The sequence below is a fragment of the Leguminivora glycinivorella genome, chromosome 22 (genome assembly GCF_023078275.1).
Source record: "Leguminivora glycinivorella isolate SPB_JAAS2020 chromosome 22, LegGlyc_1.1, whole genome shotgun sequence".
Classification (NCBI taxonomy): domain Eukaryota; kingdom Metazoa; phylum Arthropoda; class Insecta; order Lepidoptera; family Tortricidae; genus Leguminivora; species Leguminivora glycinivorella.
The window spans coordinates 3,340,679-3,358,143 of NC_062992.1; the positions used below are offsets into that span (position 1 = coordinate 3,340,679).

The 17,465-nt window shown below is 38.9% G+C and overlaps 1 protein-coding gene and 1 long non-coding RNA gene across 3 annotated transcripts in view; one reads left to right on the forward strand and one right to left on the reverse strand.

The window, feature by feature from the left end:
* Window positions 1-17,465, forward strand: part of LOC125238018 — a 220,732-nt gene that overhangs the window by 127,497 nt on the left and 75,770 nt on the right. The window lies entirely within an intron of this gene.
* LOC125238020 lies at window positions 14,280-17,190 on the reverse strand. Its single transcript, XR_007178408.1, has 3 exons — window positions 17,061-17,190; window positions 14,952-15,141; window positions 14,280-14,413 (listed from the first exon to the last, which is right to left on the reverse strand). It is a non-coding gene; the product is annotated as an uncharacterized LOC125238020 (long non-coding RNA).

Genomic DNA, 17,465 nt, shown 5'->3' on the forward strand with positions numbered 1-17,465 from the left:
AGTTGAGGTATTGAGCTGATGTGCACTAGATCTGCTCCTCGATCAACATTCAACAGAGTGTTGAAATGCTGTGCCCACCGTGTCAACACCTCATCTCTAGTCTTAAGGAGGCCTTGGCCATTACAAGGTTTAAGAGGTACCCTAACAGATGGTACAGTATTCGTAAGGTTCCTAATCTCCTTGTAAAACTCCCCTAACTGGTTAGTGTCCACCAGCAACTGCATGTGACGAGCCTTATCCTGCCACCATTTATCCTTAGTTTCCCTAGAGAGTTTGCGCAGACCTGCATTACTCCGCCGTAACTCCGCAACGTTTCCACCTTGGCTGATGCTTCCGTGCCGCTGAAGCAGCGCGCGGTGTTTGCTAATAGCATCTGCAAGAACTGTGTCATTCTCATCAAACCAGTCTTCATGCTTACGAACTCTTTTGCCCAATATGGACTTAGCAGAATCTAATATCTGAGACGACACAGCCCTCCAGACCGCATCAACATCACCCGTATTCATGTCAATTGGCATTATTTTCGAATTTAAGGCTTCAACGTATGTCTGTCTGACCTCGCGGTCATTTAGCCTGTCCACATTAAGACATACCGGCTTAGGTCTTTCACGCCTACGAGGATGGCGGAGACGAAGGCGGAGCTTCGTGACTACAAGTCTGTGATCGGTCCAGCAGTGAGCGCCGCGCATTACGCGGGTTATTTGGACCTGGGAAACGTCCCTTTGCCGCACGATTGCGTAATCTATGAGATGCCAGTGCTTGGACCTAGGGTGCATCCACGTATTTTTGTGCTTGGCTGGAAGTCGGAACATGGTGTTTGTAATGGCCAGATGGTATTGCGCACAAAGGCTAAGTAACAGTTGTCCGTTACTATTCATATTACCTACGCCGTGGCGCCCCAAAATATTAGGCCAAGCTTCAAAATCTTGACCAACTCTGGCATTAAAATCGCCCAGTAAAACTATCTGTGCCCTGGGAGGTACGCAATCGATGCAGTGTGCAAGTTCCTCATAAAATCTGTCCTTGACGTCATCAGGTTTATCCAGCGTGGGTGCATAGACACTGATGACGTTAAGGAAGTTTTGACTATTCAGGTGAAGGCGTAACGTGGTAACGCGGTCCGAGATGTGAACGGGGCACTCCTGCAATTTGTCTACTAGTTGGGTTTTGATCGCAAAACCCACTCCTGACCTTCGAGGTTCGGAGGAGGGTAGCCCCTTCCAGAAAAAGGTGTACCCACCTCCATGCTCTACCAGTTGCCCTTCGTCGGCTAGATGTGTTTCGCTGAGAGCAGCCACATCAACGTTGTAGCGACGAAGTTCCCGAGCAACAATTGCGGTCTTCCTTTCAGGGCAGGCATTTGTCTCGCGATCCAGGAGCGTGCGAACGTTCCACGCGCCGAAAATCAAATTAGATGATGTTGCTTTATTTGTTTTATTTGTACGTCGACCGCGAGTTGAAAGATGCGGAGGCAGCCACGGTTACTACCGTCCTAGGAATTTGGGGTGAGCATTTTTTTAGGGCACCTTTTCTAGCCCCCTCCCTGGCTGAGCGGGGAAAGCAGTGCCTCCCTAAATAGGGCTGCTTTGTCGCTCCAGGTGCTGCCGAATTCTTTCTGTCCCCCCCAGTGCAGAATGAAAACGACCACAGTGTGTTACAACACCCCTGGAGCCGCCTGTGTGCAGGCATCAGACAAAGCCCAATCTGCATCGGACTGGACCTCTCTACTTCAGCCCATCGCCACAGGTCTTTTAGCATCGGAGTTCAAATTCGGAAGCAGTCAAGTGCGCAGGAGATATTCCGATGCACAAACGTACGCGCAGACGCAGGTGCACTCACTCGTCCTCACCCATCTTGATCCAGTGGAACGGAGAACCGATACGACCGGAGATGAGATCAGATGATGTGTCTGGCCGATGATATCTATATGCCCTCTATCATCGCCCTAGGCCATCCACATTGCCTTGTTACCCCGCCGGGTCCACCAAGCTCGTTTGCATATCTGCTTTGAGTTGCTTTCCCCACCGAGATAAGCCTCATGCATTAGAAGCGGGAGGGATCCGCTGCTTAACCTAACAAAGGTTAGGCTCCCCTCACTAGTTTAGCCCGCGAACCGACGCGGTTTACCAGGGTGTGGCCGCTGCATGCATGACAGCTTCTTGGAGCCACTAACGAGAGTTTGGAACTCAATCAGTTAGGCGCCAGCGCCTTTACCAGGCCGGTTGCTGGTGCCACAGATTGACGTTCCACGACACCCCAACCCCAACCCAACCCAACGAAATAGAGATAGACAGATAGGAAAGGGATATTATCGTGAGCGTTTCGAGAGCGTTTGTGCATTCGGCTACGCCCACAGAGCCAGTGGATCTGTCGCACCAATACGGAAGAGCGATAGAGATAGCTAGCTACGATAATGATATTATCGTAAGCGATTGTAATGTTGGCTAGGCGCCCTGATCTGATAACAGGTAAGAGTTGCACTCCGCTAACCCCTGACACGGGCGTAATTAGGTGTTTGCGAGCTAGATACAGTGCTTTTACGCAACGCTGGCGCAAAGCTGTTTCAATAACTTTATTAGATGTTATGAAAGGTACACGTAATATTAGAAATTTACATATACAAGTCGACTGTATTCTTAAAAAAATAAATTTGGTAAACACCTCCGACATAGTGGATCGATTTTCATGAAAAATGGCTAAGAACACTCCGGACTAACTCAGCTTTCAAACAAAGATAGTAAATCTAAATCGATTCATCCGTTCGGGTGCTACGATGCCACAGACAGACACACACACAGACAGACACGTCAAACTTATTTTAACACCCCGTCGTTTTTATGTTGGGGGTTAAAAATACATAAAAATATAAGCGTGAAAATAAATTTAATTAGTAGTGTAGTTTTAGTTAAGAAATAAGTTTTCACTCCTCAAAAATCAAAAAATAAATTCCCATGACGTAAGTATACTGATTCAGTATTACTGGGTACATATTTACCTTAATGTTTATTTTGGATGCAAATAATATTACGAGTATGTTTACTTTATCTTATCAATCGATATCACAGGATTGACATATCAGGGCCAACAGTATCGAGTCAGATTCAGCTGTCGATTAATGTCAACTGTAAGTGAGATCAAAGACATGTAACTCCGTATAGACAGATAAAGTCTAAGAATAACCACAAAATAAAAATTTTGAAAAAAACCCCGACCGCGACATAATCTAGACCGATTTTCATGAAACATGGCTAAGAACACTCCCGAGACTCAGCTTTCAGACAAAAAAAACGAAATCTAAATCGGTTTATCCGTTCGGGAGCTATGGTGCCACAGACAGATAGACACACAGAAAGACAGACAGACACGTAAAACTTATAACACCCCGTCGTTTTTTCATAGGGGTTAAAAATACATACCGCAGAACCATAAAGGAAAAAGGTACGGTGGCCTAGATGGAGTTACACCTTTGGGGTACGCTCGGCTAGATGGCGCTAATATTAATGTTCGACATTTTAACACATATCAAGCTAAGAATATGGACCAAATTGTCAAAACTGAGGTCCAAAAAATTTGAAGCCTTTGTCAAGAGATGGCAGTCTATGCACAGCGATTACATTTTACTTTGACAGTAGGTAACTCTCTATAGTATGTACTCCTCTCGTCTTTGATGAGATATATAGAAACTGTTCAACGCCTTTTAATCCATAGAAAAAAATATAGACGGAAGGTTTTAAGCAGAATCTAAATAACATTATGTTATGTTATCTTGTACTCTATACTGTAAGAGATAAATATAGCTACTCAACTTGGTTGAATAGAACCTGATTCTCTCCGACTTAATGAAAATTGTATGAATTTTGGTGATCAGGTGGCTTGTATGTGGTTGGTATCAGTCATAACATTGTCGTGATGGCAGTACTAAAAATCGTAGTGTTTCTAATATTTAGACGACCTTATTTTTAATATAACATATTGCATCCATTTTCAATGAGGAATTCTGGCTCCCAAATAGTTGAGCCCATTCCGTGCGGTTTAATTTAGAGGGAGTAATTTTACAGATTATTATAGACATTTTTAGGTTTGGTATATTTATAAGTATACTATTATGGACTTATAATTACTATAAAGTCATCATAGCTCACGGAACGACGCCACTATTTCATTTCTAATTGCCAAATGGTGTAACTTTATACCATATAATTAATTATTTATACCATATATCATATTTATTTACATACGGGTCCTCTAGCCAATAGCGGAATCGCCGACTGATACATGATTTTTAACCCCAACGCAAAAACGAGACGGGGTGTTATAAGTTTGATGTGTCTGTGGCATCGTATATAGCTTTCGAACGTATGAACCGATTTAGATTTCTTTTTTTTTTGTAAAATGAAAATGAGTCTGATGAATATCCGTCCACTATGTCCGGGTTATTTTTCAAAATTTAAATTTTTGACAATCATAAGTACCTAGTCGAAAGGGATTACACGATCCAACCGTAAACTGCTGTCAACTTTCAGTTTGATGTGTTTTTTCTGTTTGTAAGTTCTATTCTGTTTACTCGTATCGTATTCTGTGATTTATGCCCAACCGGCGTAGACAAAATGACATCGTTGACGCTACGTGCCGATCAAAACGTAACTAGCTCGATCGCGCCTCTCCAGAAGAGCGATAGGGAGAGGTAGTGATACGCTTAGAAAGCTTAAGCGATTGTGACATTGGCTATACCGCAATGCCACACCTCGGACACTGACGATCAAATATATGTATGAAAGAGGCGCGTTTTTGACAGGCGGTAACTGTGAGGTAACAGAGACCGGGTGGGCGGCACTTTCAGCGGGGAGCGGGAGTGGCCATACTGTACGATAGTGCTCTTTATTATACTGTGGCATTGCTTTAGTCATCTCCGCCGCAGCGTACGAGTATAACACTGTGACTGTGGCAAGCGGGTCACACAATCTCCCTTGCAACACCTTTGTTTCAATATGTAGGACAAATGTGTATGGATACTAATTATTGCCTTTTAAGAGTTTTAAGATGATACGGTAGGGGTCAATTCTCCATACAAACGCTCTCGACTATTTCCTCCCTGGTTTTTGAACATAGAGCAATGATTTTTTCAACACAGATTGTTATTATTTTTATCTGTGTCGGACCGTTTTGATTTTTTTGATATTCTGCTTTTTAATGACTCTAGAGCCAATCAAAAATTTCCAAAAACGGCCTTTTTCATTGTGGCGCAAAAAAAGGTGTGATACTCAAGATTGGTAACAATTACCCAAAAAAGCTGTCGGACCGTTTACCGACATAGATTATTTCATTGTTATTCAGATTCTCAAATTTCGTTCCGATTAATTAAGTTTTGAAGGAGGAAATAGTCGAGAGCGGGACCTCGATTTTAAAGATTTTTTTGAAATATCTTTTGACTGAGTTGTTCTTAACGGACAATTTTTTTTTAGGTTTTTTAGGTTTAAAGATCTTTATTTATCTCAAAAGAATACAGAACATATTCACTTACATGAGAATTTGTACTATTTTATCATGCAACTATAAAAATATTCGATGAGCGCACATTATATTCTTATTTACAAAATACACTTATTCTAAAACTTAAACTAAGCTTATTTTTTTTTTTTTGTGTAAGGTAGGTATAAATACATTAATATTTTTGTAGGTAATAATTACAGTGAATGCGAGCGAAGAGCGAACATGCTTTGCATCGGTCCGAAACCGGTGTATAGAAACAGAGATAACGACGGGAGAGATAAAGATATTTACAACGGATCTAAAGAGCATGGAGGTTTTTTCGATAAATCTAGTTAATAACACTTGTATATTTAACTAAAATTCCCAACTTGAAAGGGGGGCTCCTCTCCATTTTAGCATTTTCGCTACCGTATCCTCTTAAGCCTCTTTTATGGTCGTATTGTCCATGGAATGACGATAGAGCGGATACAATTGATAACTAATAGTCTGTCTCTAGGTATTTATCTACATTAAGAATAGTGTTAATTAATTTCATTATATTATGGTAGGTTTTTTTAACCCCCGACGCAAAAACGACGGGGTGTTATAAGTTTGACGTGTCTGTCTGTCTGTCCGTCTGTCTGTCTGTTTGTCTGTCTGTGTGTGTGTCTGTCTGTGGCATCGTAGCTCCTGAACGGATGAACCGATTTCGATTTAGTTTTTTTTATTTGAAAGCTGTGTTAGTCGGGAGTGTTCTTAGCCATGTTTCATGAAAATCGGTCCACTAGGTCGCGGTCGGGGGTTTTTCAAAATTTTAATTTTATGGTTATTTACATATTATAAATGTATACAAAATCTACCCTCAAGATGTACTATCTTTTTTTAACTAATCTTCATCATTAATTTTTGTCTTAGCAGTGAGCTGCAAAATTGCATAGCCAATTTATCAATGAATTTATTCACAATTTCTCCCTGTAATTTTAGTAGGTAATACAGACCTACCGTTAGGTAATTTAACACACTGTAAAGCTTGGTTAGTACGCTTTGGTTACTACCTACTATAATTAGGGAATTAGCTGTTTTATTTTCAACAGGATAGGTTATCATTTTAGGTAGTTATTATATTACCCAGCCGCTTTCCATTCCCGAAAACATGCAACTTTACCAGAAAAGCGCTTCTTGTTATTTCTTTTAAAAACTAAACAATTTAACAAAGCGTATGTCAACCAGAAATTTTCTTGTTAAACAACCATGTAAACTAGTTCACTAATATGAACAATGGCGAATAATCGTCACCTCATTTATCATCTATCCATAAATCGACGGTTACATAAGAATATGTCTGTTGTAACGCCGCCCACGCCTATTGTGTATGATGATTTATCATCATCAGATATATAGAAACAGCCAAGCTGCTCAAAATATCTGAACACGTTAGAGAATACAGGCGTGTCCAGATGTTTGTGAGCACCTTGGACGGTCAGATATATTTGGTGGCGACTGGACGAAGCTTGTACAAATATGTTTGTTTACATGAGATATGGTCGAGATAGCTGGTGTATCCTGTAACTTTCGATGTCTGTGTTGAATTCTTTGCTTTATATAGTCATACGGTTGTTATTTGAATATTTTGTAATATTCGTTGATGTATTTTAGCAACAACGCGCGTCTTATGACACATACTGTCGTGTGTTTTGTGATAGTGTCGTACACATCGTAAAGAATATTGTGTTGGGTATCCTTCGAATTACAAGGTAAGTTTAATGCTTTTATAGATATCCATACAAACAATAGCATTTTATGCAACCGGCGTTTAATGGAGGTCAAAAAAGGCGAGTGGCGTAGGTAACAATTTGAGGCAAAGCCGAAAATACAATATTTTTCTACGACCATGCACTTAGTTTTTAATAGTTTTCTAGATTAACTTTCGTGAAATTCACACTGTTTCCTGTGTTTTGACGCAAACTTTTGCACTGCCAGCGCTCGAGCCAGCTGCCCAAAGCCATCACCGGCTTACCGCGCATGCGCGGAGTAATGTAATAACAATGCATTGCCATGGTTACAGAACCAAACAATTCGTTTCCAACTTTTTCGCGTGCGCGTGCGCGGGAAGCCGGCCCCCGCTGGCTTCCCGCGCACGCGCACTTTGGGGAATAGACTTTTTTGTATTATTTTTAAGATCTACGAGTATGCACGACCCTGTAAACGACGAATAACAGTTCGAAAGTATAAAAACTAGGTTAGTTTGTTACAAATGTTCCCCGAGTGTTTAAATACAAATATTTAAGCCAAGAAATTCAAAACAAAAGATAGCAAGACATCGTCTTAATTGATCTGTTCCATTCGATTATAATTTGTGAAAGTAATACTCTCATTATTAACCTATCAAGCATAGCTTACAAAATGGCATGATAATTCAAAGTAAGGATCCATTAACAAATCCAAGACAATCAATAATTAAACCAACACAAAAGCAATACACTGTCCACAAATGGCGGTCATAATTTACCGGACTATCTCCGGAACAATGCCGATTGGCGGACCATATTTATACAGTCTAAAGCTCCGGTTTCTGACTAGGTAATATAATTATTACTGTACTTATGAGTTACTTAATACATTATAGAAAGATAAGTAATTTATTCATACCTTTTTATCAGCGGACGACTCGCAAACAACCTTATCGCAGCTCGGATAATCTCAGAATCGGAGCGCCACCCAGGTAGCATTTATACGTCTTTATGACGTCCGTTTACGGTACTGCTCGACGTAAGAGACGTCATTTCTTGACGTCGGGGGGTCCCAGCAGATGACGTCAATTTGTCACAGCCTCAAGACGTCAGTTTACAGACCTAAGAGAGACGTCATATACCGACTTCATGGGGACGTCACTGGGACGTACATTAGGGCAGCCACTGACGTTGGAGTGACGTCATATACTAAGTTCATGAGGACGTTACACGGACGTACATATTAAGGCAGCCATGACGTTGGAGTGACGTCATATACTGACTTCATATGGACGTTACTGACGTTGGAGAGACGTCATATACTAAGTTCATGAGGACGTTACACGGACGTACATATTAAGGCAGCCAAGACGTTGGAGTGACGTCATATACTGACTTCATAGGGACGTTACTAGGCCGTACATATTAGGGCAGCCACTGACGTTGGAGAGACGTCATATACTAAGTTCATGAGGACGTTACACGGACGTACATATTAAGGCAGCCAAGACGTTGGAGTGACGTCATATACTGACTTCATAGGGACGTTACTAGGCCGTACATATTAGGGCAGCCACTGACGTTGGAGAGACGTCATATACTAAGTTCATGAGGACGTTACACGGACGTACATATTAAGGCAGCCAAGACGTTGGAGTGACGTCATATACTGACTTCATAGGGACGTTACTAGGCCGTACATATTAGGGCAGCCACTGACGTTGGAGAGACGTCATATACTAAGTTCATGAGGACGTTACACGGACGTACATATTAGGGCAGCCACTGACGTCGGAGTGACGTCATATACTGAATTCATAGGGACGTTACTGGGCCGAAAATATTAGGGCGGCCGCTTTTTAACCTTTTGAACACCAGACGACGAAGAAATATGCCGTTGCCCTGATGTCACGCTATCGCATTTTTTGTTGAGCGCAATTGAACTTTGCGGAATCCCCGTAGGTGTCTATTACATTAACAAAGCTGACGTCCTTAGCCGTCGTTGGCGTCCACAGCACGATTTTCCGACGTAAGTCATAACCGTCTTTGGCGGTCAAAAGGTTAAGTAAGTTATGTTAAGAGCAAAAATGTGATTTGTTTTGGATACTAAATAAAACCAATGACTTTTTAAATTTGTTTTTATTACACTGTAAAAACCGAATTTACTCATACAAAGTACACAACATATGTTTAAACATAAACTAATTACTAACTACGAAAAAATCTGCCTAAATTACTGACTTTTGTGTGTATTAAGAACCTAGCTCTTGTCGGTAGCTTTTAAAAGTACATTGGGCCTGGATGTCTGTAGGATGTCTATTAATTATATTTGTCCTCTTAAGAGAACATTTAAGTACTTACTCGTAATCATATTTTTAATTTTTATTCAGTGTTAACAGACATGTATTAACCTCGAAAGTCCTGCGCTTTTGTAACACCTGTACTGTAGTCATATTTACCGGTTGTACTATACCAAGTACGAACCACGAATAGTGCATCAGACCGAGACAAATAGATGTCGTTATTACAGATTTATTTAATGTGAAGTCTTGTTGTCTTTGGGTGAATCAACTTTTTCTTGCTTTTTGCAAGAATTGCCCATACTTATTATTAGCTCTACTTTTGTGAGTTTTAACCTGGCCATCGTGAATAAAGATCCTTATTTTTATTTTACATTAAGGGAATAATAAAAAAAAAACATTTACAATTAAATCTATATGTGACTCAGTGGAAGAGACACTTTTTTCATACAAAAGTGAGGGACAGCAATGTCCACTGGGTCACTGCTATATAATATATAGCAGTATAAACTAATTACACTAAATACAAATTAAATTTTCTGACCACATGTAGTCGAAGTATGCGTAATTTTGCTGGCAAAGAAAAGTTGATTCACCCCTTTATATTTTTAGTAGACCGGCCAGCGAAAGAAATCTTCTAAGAATCGATTTTCGCTCATGTTGTTTCGGATATGGTGAATATGATATCGATGTATTCAGTGTAATGCCCTGAACACAAATATATAAGATGACAAGCGCGAAAGTGGTGGGAGTAGTTGCTGTGACGTCATAAATTCGGCAGTAACTGTGGATTGTACAATTTTTAAACGTATTCTAATAATTTGTTAGACCAAGTATTGAAAATGTTACAGTATGTCATATATTTGTGATCTACTCAAAGACCTTTCATTGGGGGCCCCACATGTTATGTTTAAAAGAAAAAAGTTTGTACTGTCGACTTTAGTCACAGCAACTACCCCAACCACTTTCGCGCTTGTCATCTCATATATTTGTGTTCAGGGCATTATACTGAATACCTCGATACTATATTCATCCATATCCGAGACGACATGAGCGAAAATCAATTTTTAGTGAGCGTCAGGACCCCTGGACCACTACAGATATTTGATGTTTAGTACATACTAAAATTTAGTACCTATTTGATACTATTTGGTACCTGAGTACATATATTTGGTACCTCCAGTGATATCGAAAAATCGAGCGAATAAAGTGGCCAGACATTCTGACGTCAGGATGTCTGGACCATTTTTTGGTTTTACATAGTTCTAGACAACACTACTAATTGATATCTTAGTCAATATTTACTACCTATTTGGTATCTGTCAATATATTTTTTTCAAATTTTTTGGCGTACCAGAAAAAAGTTATGATGGAATTTAAAGTTGAAAACTAGTGTAATTACACTAATTACTTTTATATTTCGTTCGACTATATTAATGCCACTAGTCAGTAGAGATGATGTGCGAGTGCCTAAAAATAAATTCCTATTTAAGTTGACGCGCAGGAGGGCAGGCGGATTTGCCTCTATTCTTTTGACTGGCGCTACATACTTCAACGGCACGGCCGGGCTCACAACTATAAATTCCGTCATAACTTTTTTCTGATACGCCAAAAAAATTTGAAAAAAATATATTGACAGGTACCAAATAGGTAGTAAATATTGACTAAGATATCAATTAGTAGTGTTGTCTAGAACTATGTAAACCAAAAATGGTCCAGACATCCTGACGTCAGAATGTCTAAATAGTATCAAATAGGTCCAAGGTACCAAATAGTATCAAATAGGTACTAAATTTTAGTATGTACTAAACATCAAATATCTGTAGTGGTCCAGGGGTCCTAACGCTCACGATTTTTAGAAGACTTTTCTTTCGCTGACTGGTCTCCTAAAAATATAAAGACAACAAGACTTCACATCAAAAAAATCTGTAATAACGACATCTATTTGTCTCGGTCTGATGCACTATTCGTGGTTCGTACTTGGTATAGTACAACCGGCAGATATGACTTCAGTACAGGTGTTGCAAAAGCACAGGACTTTCGAGGTTAATACATGTCTGTTAAAACTGAATAAAGATAAAAATATGATTACGAGTAAGTACTTAAATGTTCTCCTAAGAGGACAAATATAATTAATAGACATCATCTAATTTAAAAAGAAGCTTAGGAAATATATTGGAACGGAACGCATTTTGTCAGTTTGATTTGATTGAAGTAACGAAGTCAAGTCATTCAAGTGACGCTGTTTACCCTCCTTTTTCGTTTGGCGCCTGTTGTGTCGTACGCGTCCTCCGTGATTGTGCTCTATGTGATTAATAATAACACCTATTCGTTTCATCGAAAACATGTACTCACATCATGTACATTATGTGGTATTTGATATTGAGTGGCCCAATGTTTTAACTCTGTTTTGAAATCATCTTCTTTTATAGACTTAACAGAATCTGAATCAGATAGTAAATGCTCATTATCACTAGTAATGATATGATTATCGTGAGAAATGTCATGTTCTATCAATAAACCGGAATTATTTCTAGATAGTCCGAGTTCTTAACCAGATGTACAGTCCGGTCTGGCAGAAAGCATGAAACTTGGCATGTATATAGCTTATAGGTTTATAAGAAAATATGGAAGTAGAAACACGCTGAGGTGTCAATGTTTCCCCTCTTTCCCCCAACTTTTGTATCCCTGATTTCAGTTTTTTAATATTTCCATGAAAACCGTGAAAGCTATCATCACGATGTCTAGGAGAAGTATATTCTTCATAAAATTCTCTACAATATTGTCTATGGAAGTATAAAGCTAGAACTTATAATTTTCAAACTATGCTCATTTTCCCCTAACGATATTTCTCTTTGGTGACCTGAACGATAAGTAAGACTAGCGACTTTGCTCTTTTACCTGTGGCGATGTTGCTTCACAAAATTGTTCTTTGGGTCAAACTGATCCGGTTTTGCTCAATAGTTAAGAAATCGCACGTCACTACCCCCCACAAAGACAAGGGGAAAGGGCCGGTTTCCTCGGTGAAAACTATGCATTACATCTTTTTGCTCTTAGCGACTAGGGCAAATCGTATATCATTTTCGTGTAATATAGGGACGAGTTAATCATTTCTGAAAAAATCGTTGCACCTTTTCATACAAAAATAACGATTTTATAGCAAAATAATGAATTTCGATGTATTTCAATAAGTATGGAAGTTATGGCATTTACAGTTACAATGCGGTAATTATCAACAAATAAAACATAGGACAGATTAGCCAATAACCCAGTTCTGATGATGGAATCGTGGAGAGGTCGAGGGAACTCCTCAAATATTAAAGGCATAAGATATAGTGATTTTTGTGTTTCTATAAGAACAGCATGCATTTACGTTGAGAACATTGACAAATCGTTATTTTTGTATGATAAGGTGCAACGATTTTTTTCAGAAATGATTAACTCGTCCTTATATTACACGAAAATGATATACGATTTGCCCTAGTCACTAAGAGCAAAAAGATGTAATGCATAGTTTTCACCGAGGATTACGGCCCTTTCCCCTTGTCTTTGTGGGGGGTAGTGACGTGCGATTTCATGACTATTGAGCAAAATCGGATCAGTTTGACCCAAGGAACAATTTTGTGAAGCAACATCGCCACAGGTAAAAGAGCAAAGTCGCTAGTCTTGCTTATCGTTCAGGGCACCAAAGAGAAATATCGTTAGGGGAAAATGAGCATAGTTTGAAAATTATAAGTTCTAGCTTTATACTTCCAAAGACAATATTGTGGAGAATTTTATGAAGAATATACTTCTCCTAGACATCGTGATGATAGCTTTCACGGTTTTCATGGAAATATTAAAAAACTGAAATCAGGGATACAAAAGTTGGGGGAAAGAGGGGAAACATTGACACCTCGGCGTGTTTCTACTTCCATATTTTCTTATAAACCTATAAGCTATATACATGCCAAGTTTCATGCTTTCTGCCAGCAGGGACTGTACTCTCATACTTATTAGCCGTTAAGAACTCGGACTAAGAACCTTGGAATACAATTTCAGATTGAGAATTATTATATGAAGTACATGGCAAATTAACTAAGGAAGAGGATGCACTTACAGTTGTAGTACTCTTTTTTAAATTTGAAATTACATTTAACTGTGCTTCTTTGGCTCTTCTCAATAATTGACGTTGGCCAACTATGGCTTTTCTCGAATATTTTATTTTCTCTGCCATGTTTATTGTTGTTTATTAATCTTCTTCAATCTTTCGGGGGCATGTTTTAGCCAAATTTTAATGGAATCTTCTACGTCTTTAGCTGTAGACCCAGATGTAGTGGTGACAACTCCTTCTATAAAGATAAAGATATAATACATTTGTTAATGTTATAACATTACTACTGAATGGCAACCTAATAATTCAAATCAAGGATCCGACAGACCCCGCCGACAGTGGCGAGGCGAGTTTGACTCCTTTCTAAAAGTACGGCCAGAGACTGCTCAAGATAGGGAACAATGGAAAAAGTGGGACGGGTCCTTTGCCCAGCAGTGGGACACTATAGGCTCGCAATAAAAGAAAATATAACTATTTATGCAAACTAATAAGTTTTTACTTCATCTCCAGATTCTCCAGCATACAGATTGCTTTTTTTACAACTAACCATATTGTACGAGGTAATTAGGTAGGTCATATTGAACAACTTTTTCTATGGGACGTGGACCAACCCCAAAATCCTAAAAAAATTTACCACAAGTTATGAAACAGCCAACTTACCCACGATACAATCTCGCAGGCGCAGTTGGCAGAAAGGCTTTTTGTTCGATCTCTTTCCATAAAAGTTGTACTGTTGAGCCAGCTGGTCAGTGAAACAAAATTTCATTAGCCGAGACACTGCTCGCAATATCCCTGCCTCCAATAGTTCTCATGTATGAATCCTGTAACAAACAAAATAATGTAGGTATAATTGAAAAATAGCAAATAAAAATTATTGTTGGTCAGACTAATTTAGTACATACATACATATAATCACGCCTGTTTCCCAGAGGGGTAGGCAGATATCACGGATTTCCATTTACTACGATCCTGACAAACCACTAATTGAGTGAAGATTATAGCAATATGTGAAATACATTTTTTAGCCGAGTTTAGACGTGCAAGTTATAAGAGATGCAGATATTTGCCAGTTTTGCCACCCACTCTTACCTATAGTTGCATCTCAAAACTTGCAGCAATAACTTGCTGGTCTAAACTCAGCTTTACAAATGTTGTATTACTACTAAATAAATAAATAAATTGCACCCTCTTTTTCAAGATGTTCCTTCCTTCTTCCTATGAATGTAATAAGCTGTCTGAATGAGATAGCTTTGAAGCTACAAGGCCGCCTATTGGTGCAAATATTCTCCATTTATCTTTTTTCTGTAAATCTTATTATATGGTGTTCAATAAAGAGTTATTGTAGGTATTGTAACTTACCAAATTGTCATAATTTTCTTTTTTCTCTATTAATAATTCAGTTGTAGTTAATTCATCGGCATTTTGAATTGGGAATTTGAATTCCGGTTTTAGGCTACCTTTCGATGTGCCTGCATGTTTTAACAGACTTATTATTTGATCATTTTGAGTTTTGATACATGTCAACATTACAGCACTTTTGTTTGGTATCCTAAAAAATAAATATAAAATAAAAACAGTGTAAGTGCAAAGTGGTCAAATATATCGGAACAAGACTTGAGAGCGTGTACATTGGCCGCTGCGATATAGATACATGTTATGCCGACTGTACACACTCGCCGAGACAATAGTAGGGAAATTAGCTAAAATTACGGCATAATTAATGGAAGGTTTTTTTTTAATTGAAATATGTACGTTATAGACCGAAATTATTTTTCATCAACCCTCCCCACTCCTCCCTCCTCTGCGTCACCCCTCTACCCTTCCTTAAAGTGCCGAAAATGCGGTTTTTCTCGATTTCTGACAAAACTGTTGAAGATACAGAAAAAGCGCGTAGGAACGAAGTAATCCTTAATAAATTTACTACAAATCATTCATTAACACTTTGGTTCTAGCATTTATAGTTTACGCGTGATCCGTCACGAAAGTTGGTCCTTTGCTGCAATTTTCTTTAGTAAATGTTAAGTTTTCGCCCAAAATGCATACGAAATCGTCGAAATTTGTTTGATATAACTAAAATATTGTAACTCATGACTAAAATAAAATTAAGGGGAAAAAATCACTACCATGGGTGGAATTTCCAATATTTCTTGGAATTCCAGTAACTATTTAAGACGTAATATTTTCACGGTAGTAGTCGCTAGGAGTACCATTGATCTATATAGTATATCTATGACTGGGGATGAGCTTTTGGTAGCTGTTGGTAGAGCCCTGGAGTATCAATCCAGTAGCCGTGAGTTCAAGTCCCACCCATGGTAGTGATTTTTCCCCCTGAAATTCATTTTCAGTTTATAATATTTTAGTAATATTAAACAGATTTCGTAAGCAATTTGGAAGAAAACTTAACATTCACTGAAGAAAATTGCAGCAAAGGACCAACTTTCGTGATGGATCACGCGAAACCTATAAGTGCTAGAACCAAAGTGTCAATAAACGATTTGTAGTAAATTTATCAAGGATTACTTTCTTCCTACACGCTTTTTCTGTATCTACAACGGTTTTGTCAGAAATCGTGAAAAACCGCATTTTCGGCTATTTAAGGGGGTGAAGAGGGGTGACGCGGATGGGGAGGGTTGATGAAAAATAACTTCGGCCTGTAATGTACATATCCCAATCAAAAAAAAATCTTCCATTAATTATGCCAACATTTTCATACATAACTTTCCAGAAGCAACGGACTACAACGCGAGATGGGCACGCCATTTCAGTCATCAATTCTAATATTATAAATGCGAAAGGAACTCAGTCTATCTGTTAGCATTTGACGGCCTCCTAGCCTACGCCTAGTTGGTAGTGCAACTGCTTACATAGCAGGAGATTCTGGGGTCGAACCCCGGTAAGGGCATATATTTGTGCGTTTATCACAGATTTTTGTTCTTGAGTAATAGATGTTTCTTTGTATACAGTATACCATTGGACAAAGCCTTAAATCCACATAGGGTTATTTCTCAGAAGTGCTCTAACGCCATTATTTTTTAATTCATAAAAAGATTTTTCCAATAACTGACACAACAACAATAATCATACTGTATTAGTAGTTATTTGTTATACAAGGGGGCAAAGTTGTATTTTAATGCCGAGTGTGGAATTGGAAAACGAGCAAGTGAAAGGATTCTATAGTTGAACCACGAGCGAAGCGAGTGGTTCGAGAATTGAACTTGCGAGTTTTTTAAAACACGAGTCAACCTATAAAGGTTCCTAGTTGACTACGGAACCCTAAAAAGTACTACATCATAGTCATCCTGTCACTGCAATGTCACAGTTTCGTTTTCTTTCAACCCCTTATTTGCCAAGAGTGGCACTGCAGCTTTAGTAGTTTCATGTGTTCTGCCTACCCCTTTATGGGATACAGGCGTGATTGTATGTATGTATGTATGTATGTATCATAGTCATATATAGTATATTACCTACCTGTTAATCCCTGAACTCTCGATGGCGTTGCTGCTGGCTCGTCGCTGCTGATATTCGACGGTTGTTCATATCGGCACCGGGGACTAACTTGGCGTGCAAAGGGAGTTAACCGTCCGTCGCCGTCTTCTGCCAAATCTGACAACATACAAATATAATAAGTTTTTGGCAAAAAAATATATTTTTGGTACAAGCTCTTATCGCTGCATGACTGCACTTTTCTTACGACAGACAACTAATACTCATCGAGACAATTCTAAGAAAAACCATTTTATGACGCTATGATCCTTGGAATTTACATACAGGTCGACCTAATATAAAAGCTTGTTACTATAAAAATAAAAGCGGAAATTTTTTAGTACCTACCTATTAATAAATAAAGATGAATCCAACAAAAAGTCATCCTTG